This window comes from Thermobia domestica, chromosome 4 (genome assembly GCF_964235325.1).
Source record: "Thermobia domestica chromosome 4, izTheDome1.hap1.1, whole genome shotgun sequence".
NCBI lineage: Eukaryota > Metazoa > Arthropoda > Insecta > Zygentoma > Lepismatidae > Thermobia > Thermobia domestica.
The window spans coordinates 209105869-209119094 of record NC_137457.1 but is presented as its reverse complement, the minus strand read 5'-3'; the positions used below and the strand labels follow the sequence as shown (position 1 = coordinate 209119094).

The 13226-nt window shown below is 38.0% G+C and overlaps 1 protein-coding gene across 2 annotated transcripts in view; it reads left to right on the top strand.

The window, feature by feature from the left end:
• The window catches only part of LOC145683845 (uncharacterized), a 445184-nt gene that overhangs the window by 68723 nt on the left and 363235 nt on the right, over nt 1–13226 (top strand). Inside the window, exon 6 of one of the 2 annotated variants that reach the window (XR_014131198.1) lies at nt 10240–10446. The exons of the other annotated variant lie outside the window; for it this stretch is intronic. The gene's annotated coding sequence lies outside the window, so the exon portion shown is untranslated. Of the gene's footprint in view, nt 1–10239; nt 10447–13226 lie in introns of those variants that run through there. 2 annotated transcript variants of the gene reach the window in all.

Sequence of the window (13226 nt, the reverse complement as noted above, 5' to 3'; positions counted from 1 at the left end):
TATGGATTCCGACCAATCAAAGATTATGGACGAGATTAGTACATACTATGAAACTTCTCCATCCGAACGTTACGATGTACTAACAAAACAATCAAATAAAGTTCGTGTCTATGCTAATGAGTCAGTTCCGATCACCACGATATATTGGATTGTTTCAGTTTGCGTTTCACAAGGCAAGTTACCGAACAAATTATATACCTTTTGAATCACCTGTCAAATTTTCTTTTCGCTTCGGTTATGCGAACTGCTCCTTTGACGGATGCATCGCAATTGCACATATAAAATTTCATGGTACAAGGAAATCTTTTGCCTTCGTGATTTCTTCATAGAACAGAAGAATAACAGTGATCATTATCATCTCTAACTTATCATTATTGTAAACAGTACAATGACTAATTTTAACTAACAAACCTGTTAGTTATTTCAAAATAGATTTTTTTGTTACCTCCGATAGATTTCTATTCGTATGTCAATATTTGTTGCTAATGATGATGTACTTAACGCGTTTAAATGCGCATATACTAATTTTTTTATATTAACTTTCAAGTTGAATCTTTCGAACAGTTCTCAACCGTACAGGAATTTTATTAGCGTGTTGTAATCATCATTAGTTGGTCCCTCAAATGGCATGTTTAGTTTCTCTACAGGCGAGTGCTTTCTCCCGAACTTCCCTTGTAAGATACACTGAAAAAATTATTTGTTATGTCTAGAGTCCGGACTTTTATGTAATATCAACCCCCTAAATATGTACATAAATATATAACAAAAATAACTTAAAATGTAAGAAATATGTAATATTATATAAGAATATGTAATATTACATATGTTACATATTTATGAAAACGTAATATTAACACGCATATGAGTATGCAATATTTAAACGAATTATGAAAATAAAAAGAAAAATCTACTACACTTTATCCTGCTTAATGCAAGTCCCCCAATGAAGTGAAATGCTTGAATAGCTGAGACAGCCATACGTCACTGACGTGACTGATTGCACGATAATGAAAATCAGACGCGAATGAAGGAAGATGTGAATCGGCTAGAGAGAAACAGAAAAGCCCCGAGAAAAGCAATGCATACGGCATTTATACGTCAGAAATCTCATGTGGTGTGGTGTGGTCCCGTTTCAAATCTAGAACCTTTTACACTAAATGCGCATCCGTCACCACGGCCCAATCTTGAAATGAATTATACGCAATATACAAATTTAAATACTAAAAGCAACTTAAGACGAAATGTATTGTTTTATATATATTTATTTCATGCAGGGAAAAGCAGTCCTATATCTTTTAAACAACACCAGCTTCACTAAGATTGAAGAATATTTTCACTAATGAACATTTTTAATTTGAAATAAAGTACTTATAAAAGATGTGCCTGCAGTTCAACTGTGTGTTGTTGCACATTGGTTTACAAGGTACATTTCCAAATGATCAGAAGTAAAATTTTGTCGGCGATCGGATAAAATATTCTTGTATGCAGAGAATGATCTCTTCACATCACATGAGGCAACAGGAGCGAGTATTTCAACAGGGGGATGTAGTTGGGGGAAATATCTTCAGGGGGGATTCTTGTTTCACCACTGAGAATCTCACACACTGTCAATAGGCTGTCGTAACCCGGGTTTCTTTCTAGCAGTACATTTAGTTTCTTTCGAACTTTTTCTTCTACATCTCCACACACACCTTGCAGCAGTCTCTTTGCATCCTCTATGATTTCCATGGATTCCGGAAGAGGCCGCCCAACAGTCTCTAGCTTTTTAATGCTTATAGGTAGCCATCCAAAATTGCTGTCTATGTATGCGATATCACACGCTACTTTTGAGTCATTAAACAGTTTGAGCAATGCCAACTGACACAGCAGACTCCGATGAAAATGAATGAACAACAGGCTTAAGTTTTTGAAAATGTTCATTGTGGAAATGTACTGCCTGTATCCAAGTGCCCCATCGCTTTAGCACAGGCTCCGGAGGAAGTGGCACGTCTGGCAGTTGATCACTGTAAACTTGAACACGTTGTGGAGCCTTAACAAACATTTTTTTTCGTGGAAGAAACTAGTTGATTTACTTCGCAAAAGTTGTCTCTCACCTCTTCAGCAACACGCTGAAGAGCATGGGCCATACAGGTGAAATGAATTAAGTGAGGGTAAAAAAACTGTAAGTGCTCTAGCCGCTTTTAACATGTACGCTGCACTGTCTGTACAGAGAACAAGGACTTTTTCTTCCTGTACTCCTCCCGGCCACAACACTTTAAGACCATCGTTTACAAAGCGAGTAATCGTGGAATGATTCGTGCGTTCCAGCAATTTACTCGCAATAAGATAGGATTTAGATGGAGAATCTTCACTTAACTTTCCAATCACTAAATTTGCTACATAACGTCCCAAAACATCTGTTGTTTCGTCCACAGAAATCCAAATATATGAACTACCTATTTCTGCCCTAATGGTATCTATAGCTTCTCTATAACAAACTTCGAGATAACACTTTCGAAGAGTGGATTCGTCAGGAATTCGACGCCCGCTGTACTTCTCCAGAAAAGCACGGTATTTTGGCACTTGAACTTTGTTTCAAGGAATGTTTGCTGCTATCATTGCTTGGCACAAGTCTTTGAAAAACTCACTTACTGAAGTATCTTGATGCATTTGTGTCAAGAGTACTTGTTTTCTTGCAGTTCGAAAATTTTTATTTCTTGCATGGAGTGCACTTCGTACATGTTCTGAGATTTCATGTTACTTGCCACGGTTACCTTATCGCATATTTATCTATCTATGACAGCGTGTTCGTTGCCACGCACCTGCATCTAGATTTCACCTTGAGGGGGTGGAAGTAATTTACCTCTGTTGTTTTTTCTTGTCTGGAAAACTCACTCTATAACACTCTATAACTCACTCAGTTTCTTATAACAGCGAAACACACTTCCTTCCACAATTTCTTCTTTATATATATTTTTTCTTTAATGCTGGGCGTTTCTCTATTTTCTCAATTATTTTTTCATAGTTTTTATCACTAATTAAAGACATGCTAGTCACTAATCAAAGAATGTATTAGTTTTCATTGCGAACACTTCTTTTCACGCGCTACACACGGAACGAACTGTTACGTGAAAAAACTTGTAGAAAACATTTATTTTTTACCTTTCTACTTGGAGATATCTCGGCAACTTTTCTGTTGCCGTCGTCTCAGTGAACGGACTCCCATAAGATTCAATGCATTTTTAGATGTTGCGCAACTATTCCGTCGCCAAAGGCCTACCGCTCACTGGCAACAAAACAGTTGCGCAGCTATCTCGTCGCTGTCGCCTGCAGTCAGCAACTTCACGGGGACAAAATAGTTTTGTTGCCATACCCTCGCTCACTGGCGACGGCAACAGAAAAGTTGCCTAGCATTTGATATCACAATTTACATAATCGGCAACCGGAACAGTTCACATAGTCGCTGGTTTCGGGCATTTTTAAGAACTACGGCCCATTCCAATGGTTAAATAAATAAATTTAAATAAATGAAATAAGACCTGCTTGGACAAATTTCAAAGTCCTCCTTTTCTACTAATTTCAAGACGCTCAATCCAATGGAACTATTTTCTTAACATGTCCATCTATGGGGTCTCGAGAAAAATAATCTCAAAATTGGATGGATTGAGCGTCCTCAAATTAGTATGAAAGGTCTATTAGACATGTACCCTATCGTAGGCACCTTTACCATTTGCATGAGAGGTTTTTTTTTGTTTTTTTTTTTTATCGATTCACACTTGGAATTAGCGTGCACAGGTTTTCGGGCATGTTAACGGTTCAAGTTCAAACAAGTCATGAGTGGAACTAACAATGCGGAACTAAATAATTTGAAGAGATTAACAACGAGGGCGGGGGATGGACTCAGATGACATATATAACATTATTATAACAAGATCTTCTAAAATGTTCTTGCAATTTTTAGAAGTAATGGGGCCATGGCTCTCCAGCAAATTATCCAAATTATGCCAATGCTATCAATGCGTCAACAGGGACGTAATTTCAGACTTCGCTTGACAGGGGCAAGAGCACCACCTACATAAGACTTTCACGTTTTGTACTAGTATATTAGTAGACGATCGATTAAAGTATATATATTCCTTGAACTCTTGGGCGCAATTGCCCCTTCCTGCCCCCCTAAATGATGTCCCTGAGCGTCAATAAGTGACAAAATTAACAGCATTTTGTAAGCTAATACAAACGGGAACAATTATTCTAATCGAAAGATAACAATAATAACGAAAATATAAAACGACTGGAAATAACTAACAGAACGAAACTAACAAAAGCGGCAATCCGACAACACTGTACCGTAACTGTACTCTCACTGTCAGATGTTCTACGTATAGCCATAAAATAAAAATTGGCTTTCTTCGTTCTTCCCGCGTATTCTTCACGTTTTAAAATCGGCCATTTTATACTGTACAGTTTTCCTTTTTATATTTGAAATGGAAAGAAAATTAAGAATGATAATTTTATCTGTATTTTTTTCTAGTTGTGGGAAATTAATGAAAGTAGTAGTGTGTAGTATTACAGCGATATGTCATTATCGAATAATATACCTACCTGTGTTGTTTTTTCTTGGCTGGAAACCTCATTCTAGTTTCTTATAACAGCGAAACACACTTCCTTCCACAATTTCTTCTTTATATACAGCAGTGGCGTATTTAGGGGGGTGGCTTCCGGGCTTAAGCCCCCCCCGAAATCTTACTTAGTATAGTAAAGTAAATGAAATATCTTGCAGAATTTTCACATTTCCAGGCAAAGCCCCCCCCAAATTTGGCAAAGTCCCTCCCGAAACAAAATCGTAAATACGCCACTGATATACAGTATATTTCTTCTTTAACGCTGGGCGTTTCTCTATTTTCTCAATTAATTTTTCATAGTTTTTATCACTAATTAAAGACATGCTAGTCTCTAATCAAAGAATGTATTAGTTTCCATTGCGAACACTTCTTTTCACGCGCTACACACGGAACGAACTGTTACGTGAAAAAACTTGTAGAAAACATTTATTTTTTTACTTTTCTACTTGGAGATACCTCGGCAACTTTTCTGTTGCCGTCGCCTCAGTGAGCGGACTCCCATAAGACTTAATGCATTTTTAGATGTTGCGCAACTGTTTTGTCGCCGAGCTGTTGCCCTGCTTGGCGACATCTCGGCAACTTTTCTGTCGCCGTCGCCTCAGTGAGCGGACTCCCATAAAACTCAATGCATTTAGCCAGAGCAACAAGATAGTTGCCCGACAAAATGTTGCCAGTGAGCGGTAGGCCAAACTGTTGCCCTGCTGTCGCCCTGCTTAGCGACACCTCGGCAACTATTCTGTCGCCGTCGCCTCAACGGCGGACAGAGCGGACTCCCATAGAATAGAATAGAATATTTTGTCATTGAGCTTTACAAGCAATAGACAACGTCCGAATGAAATATACATACATATATATATATATATATATATATATATATATATATATATATATATATATATATATATATATATATATATATATATATATATAGACCTATATATATGGTTTGGGTACAAAACCTCGCGGCGACAACCTCGCGGACCAAAACCTCGCCTGGCCAAAACCTCGCCTCCCGAAACCTCGCGGCCCAAAATCTCGCCGGGCCGAAACCTCGCCTGGCCAAAACCTCGCCGCCCAAAACCTCGCGGGACAAAATCTCGCCGGGCCAAAACCTCGGCGCCCAAAACCTCGTGGGGCCAAAACCTCGCCTGGCCAAAACCTCGCGGGGCCAAAATCTCGCCGGGCCAAAACCTCGCCTTGCCAAAACCTCGCGCCCCAAAATATCGCCATACCCAAAATCTCGCCTGACCAAAATGTAAATGTTCCAACAGATGATAAGGATGACGGTATAAAAGATGCTGTTTCAGAAAAAGTATCACGGGTATTTGACCAAGTCCCGCGATACCATATGAAAATTCTATTTCTGTATTAGATGATTTCAATGTGAAGATAGGACGACAGGATGTTTTTAAACTGGTTATAGGGAAAGAAAGTCTGCATAAGGAAAGCTCTGACAACTAACGGGGTTAGTTTCGTGAACTTTGGAGCATCCAAAAACTTAAAATTTCAACAAAAATCTAATAATATTTATGAAAATATGAAATAATATATGAGTTTTTACGACGTCCCTTGATTATGTCCTGTAGGTTAAAGTAGACGTAGATGACCAGGATGAAGGAAATGATCGAATAAAGAAAGTGGGAGGAAACGGGAATAACCCGGGAAAGCCCATGCACACGATGTTTTTTGTATCTTCTTCTTCTTCTTCTTCTTCTTCTTCTTCTTCTTATTATTATTATTATTATTATTATTATTATTATTATTATTATTATTATTATTATTATTATTATTATTTGTAATGTGGAATTGCATATTAAGAAACTCATTGGGTAAATTTTAAAGAAAAGTTTCATTCGCGATGAGGTTTTGGCCACGCGAGGTTTTGGGTGGCGAGGTTTTGGCCCGGCGAGATTTTGGGCGGCGAGATTTTGTCCCGCGAGGTTTTGGGCGGCGAGGTTATGGCCACGCGAGGTTTTGGCCCGGCGAGATTTTGTCCCGCGAGGTTTTGGGCGGCGAGGTTTTGGCCACGCGAGGTTTCGGCCCGGCGAGATTTTGTCCCGCGAGGTTTTGGCCGGCGATGTTTCGGCCGCGAGATTTTGTCCGTATCCCTATATATATATATATATATATATATATATATATATATATATATATATATATAAAATAATCATTACATACAGACAATCAGTTATTGGTTAATATTATTATGATCAACCTAATAATATTTGAAATAAAGTGATACTGCAAACTAGGACACAATGACTTGACATTCACTAAACTCTTGAATCGAGTAAAATGGATTCGTTATTAACCAGTCATATAACTTTTTCTTAAAAACCTTAAATGGCAGCTGTTGTATGGAGGATGCTAGTTTATTAAATAGCTTTGGTCCTATAACTAAATAACTATTTTTGATCTTCGATAATCTAGTGAAGGGTATATCAATTTTCTTACACAATCTAGTATTATATGTATGTACTTCATCTCTGAGTGTCATATTTCCCAGGTTTTGCTTAGTGTAAAGTAGCACTTGATAAATATACACATTAACTACTGTCATTATCTTAAGCCTGATAAATAGAGGTTTGCAGTGTTCTTTATCATGTGTTCCAACAATAATCCTGATGGCTTTCTTTTGCAAAACTAGAACATCATGTGCTTGGCTACTGTTACCCCAAAGCAAAATCCCATATCCAATTATGCTGTGAAAAAATGCAAAATATGAATTCCTCAGATACTCATAAGGAACTGTATCTTTCAATTTTCTTAACAGAAAGAGCACTAGGGAGAGCTTTGTACATACATATTTGAGATGTTGTTCCCAGGTTAGTTGGCTGTCTATACGTATACCAAGAAATTTAACCTCAGATACATCATAGTTTCCTCTATCATTGCAGTGATTGAGACTAAAGGTTACTTTTTTTGTTTTATCTTGATTTAGCACAAAACCATTTCTTTTAAGCCAGGTCGCTGCTTCTCTTAATGCAGCTTGAGCTTCTATATACACTTCTTCAAAGCTTGTATTTAAGTTAAGTAGGGTAGTGTCATCCGCATATAGAATTGATGTATAGTATTTAGAGGCAAATCATTTATCATTATTAAAAATAGTACCGGACCCAGAACAGAACCCTGCGGTACCCCATATTTCAATTCTAAGATGTTTGGATGCATGTTGTTAACACTGACTATCTGTTTACGTTCCTTTAAATAGGATTTTACAAAGTTTAAACTGCTACTGTGGAATCCGTAATACGCTAACTTATCACATAGAATTTTATGATCTACACAATCAAATGCTTTACTTAAATCGCAGAATGTAGCTAGAACAAAACCCTTATTTTCAAAAACTCAATGCATTTAGCCAGAGCAACAAAATAGTTGCCCGACAAAATGTTGCCAGTGAGCGGTAGACCTAAGGCAACAGCTTGGCGAAGGAACAGTTGGGCAACATCTAAAATTCATTGAGTCTTATGGGAGTCCGCTCACTGCGGCGACGGCGACAGAAAAGTTGCCGAGGTACGTCCAAGCAGGGAGAGATAAAAAAAAAAGATGTTTTCTACAAGTTTTTTCACATAACAGTTCGCTCCGTGTGTAGAATATAAAAAAAGTGTTCGCAATGGAAGCTAATGCATGTATGTCTTTAATTAGTGATAAAGACAATGAAAAAATTATGAAATAGAGAAACACCCAGCGTTATATTTAAAAAAAAGTTAGCAAGAATATTCAGATAGGGCCTATAAATTGAAAGAAGAAATTGCAGGAGGAAGTGTGTTTCGCTATTGTAAGAAACTGGAATGAACTTCCCAGCCAAAAAATAATAAAAAATAAAATAAAATAAAATAAAATAAAATAAAATAAAATAAAATAAAATAAAATAAAATAAAATATAAAAATAATAATAACACGGTATTTACACAGGAGTCTATTACATTTTGAAATGAAACCTTGGAGTTTTGTTCCACGGTTATGCCGGGTAGGCTAAAGGAGATGGCGACGATGAGAATAAATGAAATGGCAAGAGAAGAAAATGGGAAAACCCATCCACACGGTTTTTGTCGACCAGAAGCTCCACTTAGCGCGAGCTGTGATCGAACCAGGGATCCCATGCACCAGAAGTGAACGCTTTACCACCGAAACCTATTAGATTTTAAATCTGATATCATAGTACAACTAAATGGACCAATATCATTAGGCGTCTAATTATTATTAACGCTTATATTACAGGTAAATCATTCTAATACACACATAGTACATGCTTACCTTAATGTCACTATTAGCCTTTCTTCAGGTGGTATAGCTAGTCTGAAGTTTGTGTTTATCTTTGTTATTGCTGGTGCTACTAGAGACAACAGTTCCTCAAAGGTAATCACATTCATTCTACAGTAGCTAAAGAACTTCGAGGGATAATTGCGTAAATCACAATATAGCGTGTAAACGTTTTCCTTCAGCAATCTCTCATTGTGTACCTATATAGGATGTACCCAGTATTTCTTTTTTTCTTCTTTTCTTCCTTCTTCAATTCAACATTAGCGCACAAACAATAGCACATTCTTCGAAGTCCATCGTACTGTGTCCAATCCCGCCAAATTGTGATATCAAATGCCCGGCTACTTTTCTGTTGCCGTCGCCAGTGAGCGAGGGTACAAAACTGTTTTGTCGCCGTGAAGTTGCTGACTGTAGGCGACAGCGACATGATAGTTACGCAACTGTTTTGTCGCCAGTGAGCGGTAGGCCTAAAAGCTAAGGTTTGTGCTGAAATGTAACATTAGTTTTGTGATTACCTAATGTGGATTAATTTCTTGTAAGCGTAATGGAGTTTTCAACTACGTCAAAGGGCAAACCCCTTTTACTGCACGAAGGATTTCAGTACGACTCGCAGAGAAAGAACATTGAATTGACAACATGGGTATGCATATATATTTTAGTATGTTTTCTCTTTGTACAGTTTACAGTCTTTCACTTCTTGCATGTCGGCCTTTTTCGACTCCTGGACGTCAGGTTGTCAGGTTGTATTTTATATACATGCTCTGCGAATCGCACTTATAGTTGCAGAATACTTCGATTATTTTAGACAATTAAATTGGCTGTTTTAGTATTGTTCGCATTTTCTCGGCTATTTTAAACAAGTTCAAATTTAGTAGCAGAAGAACTTGATATTAATTGTTCGTTTTTTTTTTTTTTTTTAATTATGGCAGTGTCTATTGAGTTGCTTTTTTTGATCGTTTGAACTTCTTACTGATGGTTACTAAATGTATTTGATACTTTGATACACTTGATTAAATCCGCCTGTAGGCTTGGCCGAAAGGTATTTTTATCATTGTCGTCATAACCATAGACTTTACAACCAGGGTCCCTTCTCTTTACTTTGCGGGGGGTGGGGGTGGAGTCGCTACACTGTAATCAGAAGTGAAATATATTATTAAATAAAAATTAGTACACAACGCACACAAAAATCTGCAAATGGACAATGTAACTCCAGTTGCGAGTTTTTTTTTTTTTTTTCGTGCCTTTATTATTGGTATGCAACCTCCGTAGACTCTTTCTGCTGTTATTGCTTTCAAATGTTATGTTTAAATGTATATTTAAGTCTTTTTAAAGGTCAGTGTTTTCATGCTTCTTATTGTGGTCTCATTTTCAGCTGTGTGTGAACAGAAAGAAATCTACGTGTCCGGGTTCAGTTAGGACAGTAGGTGAAATTGCTACAGTGCAGTATGACCACACATGCATTCCGGACGTGGGGGGCTTGCAAGATACGAAAGCGCCTAGCAAGAGGGCACGGGAAGAAATCCTAACGCCTGTGTGTATGATCTTCCAAGAGGAAATGGCTGTACCGATAAATCAGGGATTGGATCTGGTCACTGCAATTCCTTTGTACAGCAATAGAAAAGGTAATCTGAACAAAACGAGAAGGGAATCTTTGGGTATCAATCAGGGCACACCTATACCAAGCAATATATGTTTTCCAGATGATTTACTCCTGTTTGAAGATGGCACTTCGTTTTTGCAGTATGATAAGTTGGAAGACGGGCAACGCATTCTTTGTTTTGCATACGAGGGTCTCCGAGAAGCACTGTGGAACAGTGAACAGTAGTTTTTCGATGAAACTTCTTTTAAGATTTGCCCCAAACACTTTGCACAGCTGTACACGGTACATGCAGACATCGGGAGCGTACATGAGACTACGTCAGTTGTACCTGTTCTGTATGCTTTGCTGCCAGATAAAATGGAGGTCACCTATATTATAGGTCACCTATATTATAATAATCAACTGTTCTTTTTTCTTAAAGTTTGGGTTGGAGAGAAGTACCCAAAAGTGTGCAAATTAGATTTTGAAATTGCAGCAACGAGTGCACTTCACGCTACATTCCCACACGCTGAAATATCATGTTGTAACTTCCACTTCGCCGAGAGCGTATAGAGAAAAGTGGAAACTCTTGGTTTTGTAGAAGACTACATTAACAACGAGGAGGTGCGTCGACATATCCGAATGTGTGCTGCATTGGCACTAATACCCAGGGGTGTAGCCAAGGGGGGGCCCATCGGGGCCCGGCCCCCCTAAATGATTTCCTGGCCCCCCCAAATGACCAGCTTTTAAAACATCATAGTAAAATTATCTCGCTTCATTCATTTAAAAGTAACAAAGTCTATTGATAATTAATAATTTATGGTAAAATTTATGGAGAAATATTGTTTTTCCATACCGATCGAAAAATAGTATAGTATCTATTTCTTATACCGATCAAAAAATAGAATACTTTTTTGTGACAGCAGATTACCCAATTTACTGCGATTTATATTTGACAATTTGAAGACAAACGTTTTAACAAGGTACTACAAATACAGCCATAAAACAAAGGTACTAAACTGATTTGTAAGTACAGTATATTTTATATGCTTTAACAAGTGTTTTAAAAGATATAGAGGATGGAAAATTTGGTGAGAAACAATGCTTTTATTCAGTTTGGATTTCATTCGCTCTCTCTCTTATTTCTACTTAGTGTAAGATAATATTTTTTTTTAGTCACGAATAATAAATAAATATTTTTGTCAGGAAACCATAAAGAAATTAAGTGAAATTTCAAAGAAAATCAATCTTGTGTAGATATGTTCTGTATACAAGGTCTTAAATTTAAATATAAAGGTAACCAAGAAGAGTTATCTTGCTTTTTCACCCACCACCTTCGAACATCGATATGTCACCTAACCTGGAAAATCAAAAATAGCCCCCATCAGCATCGACGACCTTCTGAAAACGTTCTGGAAGGCCATGCAATCCATCGTGGTAGAACTTGGTGGGCCGTAAAACGAAGAAAGTATCAGGTGCATTTTGGACTTTTACTAGGGATTTGAACTGGCGTCCTCTAAAGTGGTTGTCCAAAGAATGGAACAGGTGATAATCGGACGGTGCAATACCCGGGGAATATAGTTGTTGCAATATTGTTTCCCATCCAAGGCGGAAAATGGTGTCCTGAGTCATCCTAGCCACGTGGGACTTAGCGTTGTCCCGTAAACGAGAACCCATTTGCAATTCAGAAGTGATGGCTCCAGAGTTTTGAGTTTTTGTTGAGCACAGCTCAACTGCTGACACTACACAGTTGCATTGATACTCTGACCAGCTGGTAGCAGTTCCCGATGCACGATGCACCAAACACACAGAAGGACCTTCTGGTAGAGTGCTGGTTTCGGCTGTTTTGAAATCGGTTCATGGGATGCTAACCAATGATGACGGCACCGTGGAGCTTCGTATAGGACACACTTTTTATCACATGTCAACGCCCTGTCCAGAAATGGCTCCGAAACAGTAAATAAACACAGGCGACTGCCGCATTGCCTTCTGGCCCGGAGTCAAAATATGATAGACCCATCGACCCAACTTGTAGTGCTTCACAAGTTGATGGATGTGCTGCCGAATGGTTTCTCCACACACTGAATTGTAGTCCCAGTTCCTCTTTGTACATGTGTTGGTCTTCTGGCACATGTTGTTTTCGGGTGTTTCGTCATCGTCCTTAAACTTGTTAAACCATCGCTGCAATGTCCGCGTCGTCACGACACCCTCACCAAAGGCCTGGCATATCGTCTGTCCCGCTACAGCGGCGTTTGACCTCCATTGGAACTCGTTCAGCATACATGCTCTTATGACGCCCTGTGGATGTCCCATGTTCCCTCTATCTTTACGCAAGTTTACGGTGTGTCTGAATTGCCACAACCAGGTAGTATGTTGGATATACCTACACCAACAACTGACGTTCGCCTTATCTCCACTCGCATTCAACTCACGGTGTGAGGTCCAATTGAACACAGACCTCCACGAAAAGGGACAGAACTTTCTTGGTTACCTTTATAATAATGCACAAAAGTATAGCGTTTGGTCCCAGGCAGTAGTTCTTGATTGAGCATAATAAAAACTATCTTGAATATAATTTATGGATATTAATAATAATAATAATAATAATAATAATAATAATAATAATAATAATAATAATAATAATAATAATAATAATAATAATAATAATAAACTTAAATAGTGTTTTTAGTCTTCCAGAAGGAAACCAAAATTTTCCTTTCTTTCAGGCCTCAAAAACACTAGCAGCAACACATTTTTTTTGGCTTTGTACATTGTAGCTG